The sequence below is a fragment of the Taudactylus pleione genome, unplaced genomic scaffold (genome assembly GCF_031769625.1).
Source record: "Taudactylus pleione unplaced genomic scaffold, aTauple2 ptg001039l, whole genome shotgun sequence".
Classification (NCBI taxonomy): Eukaryota; Metazoa; Chordata; class Amphibia; order Anura; family Myobatrachidae; genus Taudactylus; species Taudactylus pleione.
The window spans coordinates 49,508-61,627 of NW_028285440.1; positions in this window are offsets into that span (position 1 = coordinate 49,508).

Genomic DNA, 12,120 nt, shown 5'->3' on the forward strand with positions numbered 1-12,120 from the left:
AGCGAACGCATAATTCCTGTATTGCTGCCACATGTTCAAACGGCCATTGTATTCATAGTGTGATTGCTTGTTAAACCTCTGAATTGCACTGCTATATTTAAGGAAAAGGTTTTAATTTTTTCTGCGCCGAAAAGGTGTATGTAATTGAAACGTGTGATTGTAAAGTGGAGGCTACTGTCTGTTAAGTCTAAGTGTAAAGTGGAGGCTACTGTCTGTTAAGCCTAGGTTGAAACTCAGTAGGTGCCTGACGGGGCCGTACCAACTACTGGGCCAGTGTACAAAGCAGGTACATTGTGATTATCGAGAAACTAAGGGGTTTCTTGGTTCGAACACCAATTAATCGCAAAGCCCATTGATCAGTTAGGTTCTTTGGACAATGCGTTCGAACCACACGGTTATATAAAACTGTGATTGTGAAGTGGGTTGTTGTGGGAGTGAAACTGCTGGCAAGGTTAGGAGTTATTGGAACTCCTAGATGCTACCAGCTGGGAGTAAACTCAAAGTAGGAAGCCAAGTGGTGAATGGAGATGGTCCCATAACTGATGAAGGTAATCAGGACAACATAAAACGCATTGTCACCCAATTGGCTGTTTATTTTCCAGTAGTAGTTAACTGGAGTAAAATTTTTACAATTAAGCAGAAAGAGTCTGCAGCAGATTATTTCACCAGAGCGCTGCAAACTATTACCCAATACACAGGTATAGAAGATATAAAGGACAACACACACCATAGGGAAATGACAATCACAGTGCTTATGGATGGTCTTAAAGACACTCTAAAAGCCAGGGTTCAGACCTCACTTCCTGGATGGAGGGGAGTTACAGTAGACACACTCAGGGAATCTGTAATTGAACATGATAAAAACATCTTCAGGAAGAGAGATATGCAGAGTGAGAAACTAATGGCTGTTAGTATTCAAGCTTTGGAAGGAATGCAAATATCACCGCAGCACTCTTATCACACATGGCCACAATAGACCCATCCCACACAACCTCCAAACCCATATCCCCATACACAACCACAATCTTTCCACACTCCCCAACCCACACAACAACCTTCCAATACACGTCAACCACGAAGGTTTTATATTTGTAACAAGGTGGGATACATAAGTAGGTTTTGGAAAGCTAGAAGTGGGAACCACCAAACCAGGGAACACTGGGATACCCACTAGGGGGGCACCCACCACAGTCAGGACAGTTCCAACAATCACCTGCTCACATAGTAGCAGTAAATGCTTTACTGGAGGAAGACAGTCAGCTCTAGGGGTCAGGTCACACCTGTAGTCTACAGCCAGTCAGGTTAACTAAGGATACTAGGGAAGAACCTGTAATGATAGTTGATATAGCTGGTAACAAACATTCTTTTCTTGTAGACACAGGGGTGACCAGATCAGTGTTAAATTCTCCTTCCAATTTACAGGTGACCAGCAAGACAGTACCAGCAATGGGTGTAACGCGTAATGGTAAATCTAAAAAGTGGTAGGCAAGCTCCAAAAATTCCCCAGTACCTGTTAAAACCAGAAGTAGAGATAGGGGTTTATCCCATAATTGAGCGGGTACTACAACAGGGAATTTTAGTCCGTACAGCAAGTGTAGCCAATAGTCCCATTTTTCCAGTGAAGAAGGCTGGGGGGAGCGGCTATAGATTAGGACCTTAGAGGGGTTAATAAGGTAGTTGAGAGCCAATTCCCCATAGTGCCAAATCCAGCTGTCATCCTTATGCAGATTCCACCATCCGCAACCCACTTTGCTGTCATTGACCTCTGTTCTACCTTCTTCTCTGTCCCTCTTCATTCTGACTGTCAGTACCTATTTGCATTTACATACAGGGGGTTACAATACACATGGACACGATTGCCCCAGGGCTTCATAGACAGCCCCAGTATCTTCTCCCAGGCCTTACACGACTGTTTACAATCTTTTCAACCTGCCAATGGATCTGTTATAATACAATATGTAGACGATTTATTGTTGTGTTCTGATTCATTTATGTCATGTTTAAATGATACTAAGCTACTGTTGCTTCATCTCTCACAGATAGGATACAAGGTTGCTAAGGACAAATTACAGCCGTGCCAGACCAGGGCTAAATACTTGGGACACTGCCTAACCCAGGGGTTATGACACCTGACTAATGACAGGATACAGGCCATACAGACCATGACACTGCCGCAGAACCAACAGCAAAACCATACCTTTTTGGGCTGTGTGGATACTACAGATCATGGAACCCAGGTTGTTCAATTTTGGCTTTACCATGGCAGAACTTAGTCTCTTCCTTAAAGCCCAATCATGTCATATACACAGAGGAAACAGCTCAGGCTTTCCTTAATCTTAAGGACAGTCTGACAAGAGCACCTGCATTGGGAATACCTAATGAAAAACATTTTGATGTATACTGTACGGAAGCTAATGGTTGCGCATCAGGTGTCCTCACACAAAAACACGGTGATGCCAGTAGGCCCATAGCATACTACAGTGCACAATTGGACACTGTGACAAGATCACTTCCAACGTGTTTAAGAAGTGTAGCAGCGACTGCACTATGGGTCAGTAAGAGTGAGGATGTAGTATTAGGCCATGATATGACTGTTTATACACCCCATGCTGTATCTGCTTTGTTGAATTCTGGGCCTGATTCAGACCCGGACGCAAGTGGCCGTTCGCTCGTCCGCCGTACGAGTGAAAAATTTTAAATTTAAGCGCTCGCTCGTATGTTCGCTCGTAGCTTACCTTCCGCCCCATATTCTCCCAACCCCTCCTCTAGCTAGCGAGCGTTCAAAATAGCGAACGTCCGTCTCCTCTTTGGTTGCATTGAGCGCTTGCACAAGTCAATTCTGGAAGTGGCCCTGTCAGTTTTCGATTGCCTGCTATTTCATTCTGCAAACATACTTGAATCGATTACTGGCAATCACTATATTAATTACCTTAATTGTTATTCACATGTTTGCAATCGTGGTTTTTTTTCACTGTCAATAAACTTTATTCTTGTTAGTGTGTGTCATTTCTTCCGCAGAATAAGTACGGTTTGACCAAGGGGATGGTCTTTCGAACTTAATAGTTTGTTAGAATGCTGGTATTGTTTTGCATTTTTTTTTTATAGGCATATTTAAATACTTTAATTTTGTTATTTAAATTAGCTTACGCATGTCACTGCATCAAGCCTATCATAACTCACATTATATTTGTGAGGGTGTAGGTCACATGACTCATACAATAACCAATAAAATTGTTCCTGTTAATTTACAAAGTACATTAGCCAATCAAATTTTTTCTAGAACCTTTATTAAAACTGTTTTGTGTAAAAAAAATCATTGCCATCATGAGAGCCGCCGCTTTTTGTCGCCGTGAACTCCTGGTCCTCACTGAAGTGATGGACCAGAGAATCACAAATTACCCGCGCCCCATCACTAACCTCCGCAAGCGGCTGGCCTACGCGGAGGTGCGGCGCCGCCTGCGTTCGATCGGCTACCGCAGAAATATCGGCCAACTTGAAAGAAGGTGGTCCGATCTGAGGCGCAGATCCCCACGCCTGCTGGCCCGTTTGCGTCTCCAAATAGTTCATAGTAAGTGTTTCTGTGTATGGTTATTTTTTTATTTGTGTTTTTGTATTCTCATACCTGCGTGTGCCTGTTTACAGTACAGCCCTGTTTGTTTTTGGATTCTCATACTTGCGTGTGCATGTTTACAGTATAGCCCTGTTTGTTTTTGGATTCTCATACTTGCGTGTGCATGTTTACAGTATAGCCCTGTTTGTTTTATTTGGACATACTTGCGTGTGCTTGTTTACAGTATAGCCCTGTTTGTGTACAAATTTTTGGGTTAAAATCAAAAGACTAAAAGGCAAATTGTAATTACTCATGGTTTTCGCCATCATTTAGGGGCAGAGCGGAAACTCACACGGCGCAGACGTGTGTCTCGACCCCTATCCCCCACTCCCACCCAAACATCCTCTGCCCACTCTGCCCCAAATTTCCCCTCCACCGCAGACCTTGCTGCCCATCAGTCCCCTCCCTCTCCTCACATTAACATCCCTCCAACTTCCCCCTCCACTCCAACCCCCCCTCTATTTTCCTCACCTTCCACTTTATCCCACATTACCCCTACTTCCCTCAGCCACTGGCCCACCTCTGATGAGGTGGAATTCGGGGCTCCAGGCCCAGTCAGCAATGTTCCCGGTATGTTTACCTTTTAAACTATGGTTTTTGGTTCTTTTTCTGTTATTTTGGTTGATGTTGTCCTTTTGCCTGTGCAGTTCAAAATAGTAAAGTAGTTCCAAAGTTTTTTACATATATCTTTGTGAAACAATGTCAAGGATGTTTTTTCCTTACACATATGACACATGTCCAAACACTCACACTTGTGTATTTCTTGTTTACGCTACCAACAAATGTCTTAGTTTGTTTTTTTATTTTATTTTTTATTTATTTATTTTTTTTTATGATTTTCTTTAGTCTTTTTCAGACCTTATTTGTTATTTAAGCTTTTCTTTTTGCAATCCTTTTGTTTTGGACATGTTTTGGTAACTGTTTTTTTTTTTTGGTATAGTCTGAAATTTTGGTTGGTTGTTATAAACTAAATGAAGGTGTCATTTTAGTAATCCGCACATTTTTTAAACCCACAGAGGAACAGAGGCATAACGAGGCCATTGCTGCAGGATTAATCAAGATACGGGGGCATGACATTGCCATGCTGGTGGCAATGGACCATCTTTTGGCCATCCTGCGCCACTATTTTTTTCACTTTCCACAAAAAAACCCTAAAAATAAAGTTTATTTTGATTTGTTTAAGTCTCATTCCTTGTCTGTAAATCTTAGATTGTTGAACCTTACATAAGTCTACTATTTGTCCCTGAGTTTTTAAGTAATGTACATTTGTTTGTAGAAAGCTCAAGTAAGTATGTAAGCTTGCACATTAAACGCATAACAATACCACTAGGTTTGTAGAATTAACCTTCAAAAGAGATTTTTTTTGGGGGGGGGTAATGAAAAACTTAAAGCTACTTGCTTAGGCCTAGAATGTACAACATACTGATTCAGCATAATACTTTTGGGGTTTGTTTTGAGCAACAAAGCAGGGTACTAAAGATTACAAATTAAGAAATTACAGTATTAGGCATTAAGCAACTTTGCATTTTTTTAAACAGGTTACACTTGGTTGTAATTGACGATGGAAATGGTTGGGTAACGTAAAAAATAAATTTAATGCACACAAGTATTAAACACCAAGTGAATTGACACAATAAATTCAAACATTGAAAACACACACACAAAAGTCCAAAAATCACCAAAACCCACAAAAAAAAAAATCAGGAACTGTTTGAAGAAGTAGCATGCCAACATGAATCCACAAATGAGGAGAAGAAATCAGTGTTCCCGAAGTTATATCCAATGTGTCCACATAAAGTCATTTTTGTGGATCAATTAGTATGCATGGATTTGTATGGTCATTTTAGGGAATAAAACAAAAAAAAAACAAGTTAAAAGTGTACATTAAAATATTACATGTCTACATTGTGTCAATTAAATAAATTTGTTGAAATAATTACCTAAAAAATCTTGCAACAACTTGATCGCGTATGGCCCCCCACATACTGACCTCCGACCAACCTTGGGTGGGCCGTCCACAGGCAAGGCATCCTCTGGCTGCATTGGGACACCACTCCTTATGGTGATGTTGTGAAAAATCCCACACAGGACCACAATTTTGGAAACCATAGCCGGCAAATACATGAGGTCGCCACCAGAGCGGTGGAGGCATCTGAATCGGCCTTTTAAAAGGCCGATACAGTGCTCCACCACCTGCCTGGTGGCTGTAAGTGCAGAATTATACTGACTTTGTGGCCCTGGTGTGGGAACCAAATAAGGAGTGAGCAGCCAGGGCATGCAAGGGTAACCACTGTCTCCTGTGAAAAAATATAAAAAAAATCAGGACCATTGTGTACCAAGCTTTGCTTTGGTTTCAACAGAAGGTGTCAACTTACCCAGAAGCCATGCATCACCAGCTTGTAGGTTGTTTAATTTGTGCCAAATCCCTGATTGCTGGATGACGAAGGAATCATGTGCACTGCCTGGGAATTTGGCATTCAGGGACAGGATCTGGAGGGAGGCATCACATACCACCATTACATTCATCGAGTGAAAGTGCTTTCGGTTCCTAAATATAGCCTCCAGCCTTGCTGGAGGCTGAAGTGGTATGTGAGTGTCATCCACAACCCCTATGATGTGTGGGAAGCCAGCAATTTGGTAAAAATTAGCCTTCACCACATTAAGGGAACCCATATCCAATGGCATTTTAATAAAATGATGGAGGTGTTTAAAAAGTGCCTCCATCACTGCCCTCAGGATCCTTGAAAAGGAGGATTGGGATATTCCTGCCACTATTCCGACTGTGGTTTGATAGGATCCTGAGGCACAAAAATGTAACACCGACATTAATTGCGTAAGTGGTGGTATTGCTGTAGGACTGTCAATTTGCCGTTCAAGATCACTCTCTATTAGTGAGAGAGTGTCTATGATGATTTGTGGCGGAAGATGGTATCGCCTTAACACCTCATCATCTGGCATTCCAAAAAGGGTGACACGTGTTCTATATATCTGGGGCCTTGCACGCCTACGAGGCCTACACCTGGGACGAAGTTGAGGTTGGTCGGGTTCTGGAACCATGGCCAATATAATACGACCAACATCAACCTGAAATGTTAAGCCAGGTAGTTATTGTTTTAGACAAATGTGTTCAGAAAAATATACTTATCTTTTCAAAGCAAACCAAAGATTCTTACAGGCCTGGGTCGTGTCATGTGAAAAGAAACCTACATTACAAAAGACGAAAATATTTTTTAGATTAATTTAATAAACTAGGAATTAAGCCAAATCTAGTTGTGGAAAATTTAGAGAAGGGAACACACATTAGTTCGCAAAATAGTACGCTACATATAAAGTTAAGACATGATTTTACACTGAAAAGAACACACATTACTTAACGAAACATATGCTAAGACCAACACATCGAATTTGGTAATTCTTAAAGCCAAAAATACTTACCAAAAACAGACAAATATCCCAAAGTTAGAAAAAGTCACTTGGTCACTGCCAAAATAACTGAAAAAAAAAAAACATTAAAAAAAATAAAATGTAAACTATGTATTATTAAATTTTAAGGGGAATTGTGGAAATACTTACTCAAAAATATAACTAAAAATAGTAAAAAAAAAACTGCAAAAAAGCTAACGTAAAGAAACAAAGTAAGAAAAAAACCAAACGTCAAAAAAAATACAAACTACTCCTTCCAGAAACCAGCAAAGCACGAACAAACCACTACACCGAAAAACCTCCAACAATCCAAAAATGCCACCTCGAATGGAGTCACACCAAGCCATAAATAGGCTTTATTTTCCTGCTCAAACTAAGGACGGACAATAGGAGCACACAAGGAATGATGCGGCCGAATAATGCTGATGCATGTCTAAAAACGTCACTGACGACCTAAATCGGTCTGCTACATTGCGAAAACACAATGAGTACAGAGCAGCAAAGTACTAGCCAAGAGGCGCCATGTAAGTCTTTTCAAAATGATGTGAAAATGCCTATGTTTAACATTACATTTGGAAACATTTAACTTTTTAATAATTTCTGCCATTTTAAAAAAAGGTGTGGAGGATGCCATGGAAGAGGCTGCTGGGCCTAGTAGGCAAACTAGGGCCAAAAAGAAAAGACAGCCACAATTCACAAGGAAGGAGATGGAGGTTTTGGTCCAAATGTGCAATGACAACCTGGCACAGGCACCAAAGTATATGGGTGCAACCCAGAGATGGAAACTGTGGGACGACATAGCCAGTGCTGTCAATGGTGTGGGTGAGTTTGAACGTTCAACCCGGGAGGTCAAACGCCGGTACGTCAAAACTACATTTGAATCAAAAATGGTTACAGGTCCAAATACTGCAGTAATAATGCCTACTTTTGAACCAACAGATGGAGCGACTTCAAATATCGGCTTAAACAAAAACTGGCTGATAGGGCTAGGTATGCAGGGGGGACAGGTGGGGGTCCCACCCCTGTGTCACTTGAGCTCACAGATTTGGAGGAGCTGGCCCAGGGGTGTGTGCAGGATGAGGAGGTGTTTGGCGTGTCGAACATGGATACCGTATGCCAGACTTTGCAGCTCCTCATGTTGCCTCAGGTAAATGTTGTAATGTTAACAACTCAGAAATGTGTTTAGTAAAATATCTAGATTATAATTTTACTCTTTTCTCTTTTTTCTCACAGAGACACAGGCGGATGAGTCTGCTCCAGAGGTGAGCTTTGGCCGCAGAATTTCTTCTGGCTCTGCAGGGGAGGAAGCAGTAGATCCAGCTGGGGGCCCTGTGACAGACAGTCCATGGCATTCCCCCTCGCAGGCAGTGGCCCTCCTCACTGATCTCAATTTTAAATCGGATCAGCACACCGAGATTCTGCTGAGGATGGACGCCAATCTGCTACGGGTGGCGGACGCCCTGGAGCAAAGTGCTGCGGCCAACGTGACCATTGCTAAGGCCCTGGCGGAAAATACTGGGGCCAACGTGCGAATAGCAAATGCCCTGGAGCAGCTCGTTCGCCAGCACATGTTGGAGCCGGCCTCCCTTCCTGCCGGAACATCAGGACCCTCCACCTCTGGCACAACAACAGCCATCCCTCCAAATGTGCCTAGCCCTAGTCCAGAGGCCACAACATCTGCCTCTGGCCAGGCCAGCCAAAGGACTTCCCGGACCCATTCAGGCTCCCTCCAACCCCCGGCCAAACGGCCTAAAAGGCGATGACAGCACTGGCTAATTTCCCCACAATCCATCTCTGTTTGCCCCATATTCCTGCATGCCAAAAACCTCCCTCTCCTTTCTTGTGAATTGTTTTTATTTGTTTTATTTGTGTTCAAATGCCACTTATTTTGTTGGTGTGTGGCCAAAATGATTTCTACATTTTGTTCCCTGAAAAAAAATATGTTTACTTTAAAAAAAACTTTAAAAAATAAATAAATAAATAAACTTTGGCACCAAATTTGCATAATTCTATTGTGGATTTATTTACAAACTGGTTAAAAGGTAATCCCTCTAACAAACTTACAAACAATACAACGGAAATAGAAACATTTAATATTTTGTAAAAAAAACAAGGGTTAAAAACAATTTATGAGTTTTAATTAACAATTATCCAAAAACAAAAGGACGATTGGTTTCTTTGTCAAAAAAAAAAAATGAAAAAAAAAACAACATGCGTACAATATTGTTTGCCTAAAAAATAAACACTTACAAATATGTAAAAAGCACACAAAAAACACAAACATTTGTTAGCTAATTGATTGTATGCCCCAGAAATGAGCAGCTGAGTAGTTCACCTGCGTTCGGTTTTTAGCTACTAAAAAAGGTCTATTTGCTAAACACCTTACAAGCTGTTTAGCAATTAAAAGTTAATTGTTTTTGTTGCCTCACTTGATTAATCGCAACACCATTGATGAGTCCAGGGAAGTACGAAGAGACCATCATCACTGCGGTAGACTATACCAGACCACAAGCTAAGCGAGCAGTCTTAATGGAAATTGGATCACACAGTGACGTGTACAAAATAGCGTCCACATTGGACGTTCGCACAAGATAATACATGTACGCCCAAAAAACGCCTTGCCAAGCCTGCATTTTCTCATCTCGACCCCTGTTACCACCCATAACCAGAACATTCTGTCAATCAAATGACATAGGTCACTTCCTGTTCGCTGTGTATACGAGCGAACGAAAAATGACCGCAATGATCCGGCCGCACATGCGCAATGAGAACCGGATGCATGCGTGGTTTAAAACAATCGAATGCGTACGAGCGAACAGCTGATAGCGTCTGGCTCTGAATGAGGTCCTCTGTCCAAACCAGACATGTTTCCTCAGCTAGGTTCACAAAATGGGAACTGGCATTAATACCACCTGCAAACATCACCATTAAACGGTGCAGTACGTTAAACCCAGCAACGTATTTACCATATGTGCCTCAGGATGCACAAAGGGTGGAGAGAGGTGAGTCGCTGGTGGAAGGTGAGTTCTGCAGGTATATTGATGCACATGATTGTATGGAATATTTGAATCAAACCTTTACTGCTAAGAAGATTGTTCAGGAATTTGTATGCAGATACGGCATCCCTAGAATTATTGAAAATGATAGGGGTACTCATTTCACCGGAGATGTCTTCCAGAAAATGTGTAAATTGATGGGTATTAATAGTAGACTTCACACTCCTTACCGACCGCAAGCCGGCGCCGAGGTGGAGAGGATGAATGGTACTATTAAAAATAAACTGAGTAAGATCATGGCAGAAACTGGACTAGGATGGCCAGAAGCATTACCACTAGTCCTTCAATGCATCAGGTCAACTCCCAGACCCCCTCTCAATCTGTCCCCCTTTGAAGTACTGTTTGGTAGACAACCTCATTTGATTATAAGTCCGCAGGAAGATTTGAAGAGTAACAACGAGGTAACTGTAAAGTATCTTATAACAATGAGTAAACAGTTGAAGCAGCAGCAACAGAAATTGAAATTGTTGTCCCATGATATGCCTGAAACTAACTGTCATGATGTTGAACCTGGAGAATTTATGATGAGAAATTTCTTACGTTCAGGTTGTCTGACAGATCGGTGGGAAGGCCCGTATCAAGTGTTGCTGACAAGTACAACTTCCTTGAAAGTGGCAGAGAGAGATACCTGGGTCCATTCCACTCACTGCAAAAAGGTCAACCAACCGGTGGAGATACGAGGCGGAGTCGAGACAGATAACGTAGACCTGTCAATTGGGAGCTTGTTCTGGGAGAGTTAAAAGTTGCAGTGAGACACCTGAGCTAAAAAGAAATTTGTAGATCACTGTTCCAGCAATGGAGTGGTGTGTTGGGGTTATGTCTGTGTCTTCTTCCAGAGTTTTTATCATCCTAGTTTGTTTCGGGATTTCTGGTTTCTGTGACGGATGATGGATGACGGAGAGAGGAGCTGATGGTGAAATTGATGGAGTGGAGTCGGAAAAAGGAGTGCTAAACCAATCGGGGGAGTATCTGACCAAACTCAGGGCTTAATTCAGAGGCGGCCGTACGGTCTAAGACCGCACGGCCGCCTCGATGTTTGGCTAGTGCGCATGAGGGAGCCGGCTCCCTTGTGCGCATGCGTGAGACCCGCTACGACCGACAGCGCCGGTCGTAGCGGGACTCTTTCCAAAGGGGGCGAGCTGTCAATGTTGATTGACAGCTCGCCCCGTTTGGAAGGCAGGCCGGGGGGGTGGCAGCACTGTTTGGGGGAGGCCCCACTGACATCACTAGTGATGTCAGTGGAGAGCTTCCGGCTCTGACAGAGCCAGAAGCTCTCCGGGGCTTACGACAAGTGAGACCCTACCCTAGGGTCTCGTCGTAAGCCCCGATGGTCGCGATGGTCTATGACCATCGCGACCATCACCCGAGCGGTCATTAGAGCTGTGGGTGTAAACCCACAGCCTAATGACTGAAACAGAGGCGGGCGGTCAGGATACAAACGGCCGCCCAGTTTCTGAGCAACCGCTTGTATCCTCTGACCGCCTCTGAATGAGGCCCTCAGTACAGTAATTGCTTCCGGTATAGATATAGACTTAGGGCCTGATTCAGACTTGCTCGCAAGCGCTATGCGCTCACGAGCGGGTCAATGTTTGGCAACTGCGTATGCGCACGCCGGAGCCGGCTCCGACGTGTGCATGCGTGAAACCCGGCTAGCGACGAGCGCTCCGTCGCTCCGGGTCTCGCACCAAAAGGAGGCGGCTGTCAATTTTGATCGACAGCTCGCACCGTTTTGGAGACGTGGCCGGGGGGTGGCTTCACAACCTGAGGCGTTCCCAAATGAATGCCTGCCATATGTGGGCGGCCCTTCTGACATCACCAATGATGTCAGTGGGAGAGCTTCCGGCTCTAATACAGCCAGAAGCTAGAAGCTCTCTGGGGCTTACGGCCACGAGACCCTACCACAAGGGTCTCGTCACAAGCCCGATGGTCGCGATGGTCTTGACTATCGCGACCATCATCCTGGCCACTCGCAATAGCTGATAGGAGGCCGCACAAATAAAAACAAAAAACGCCCTGGTTGAGAGCGAGCGC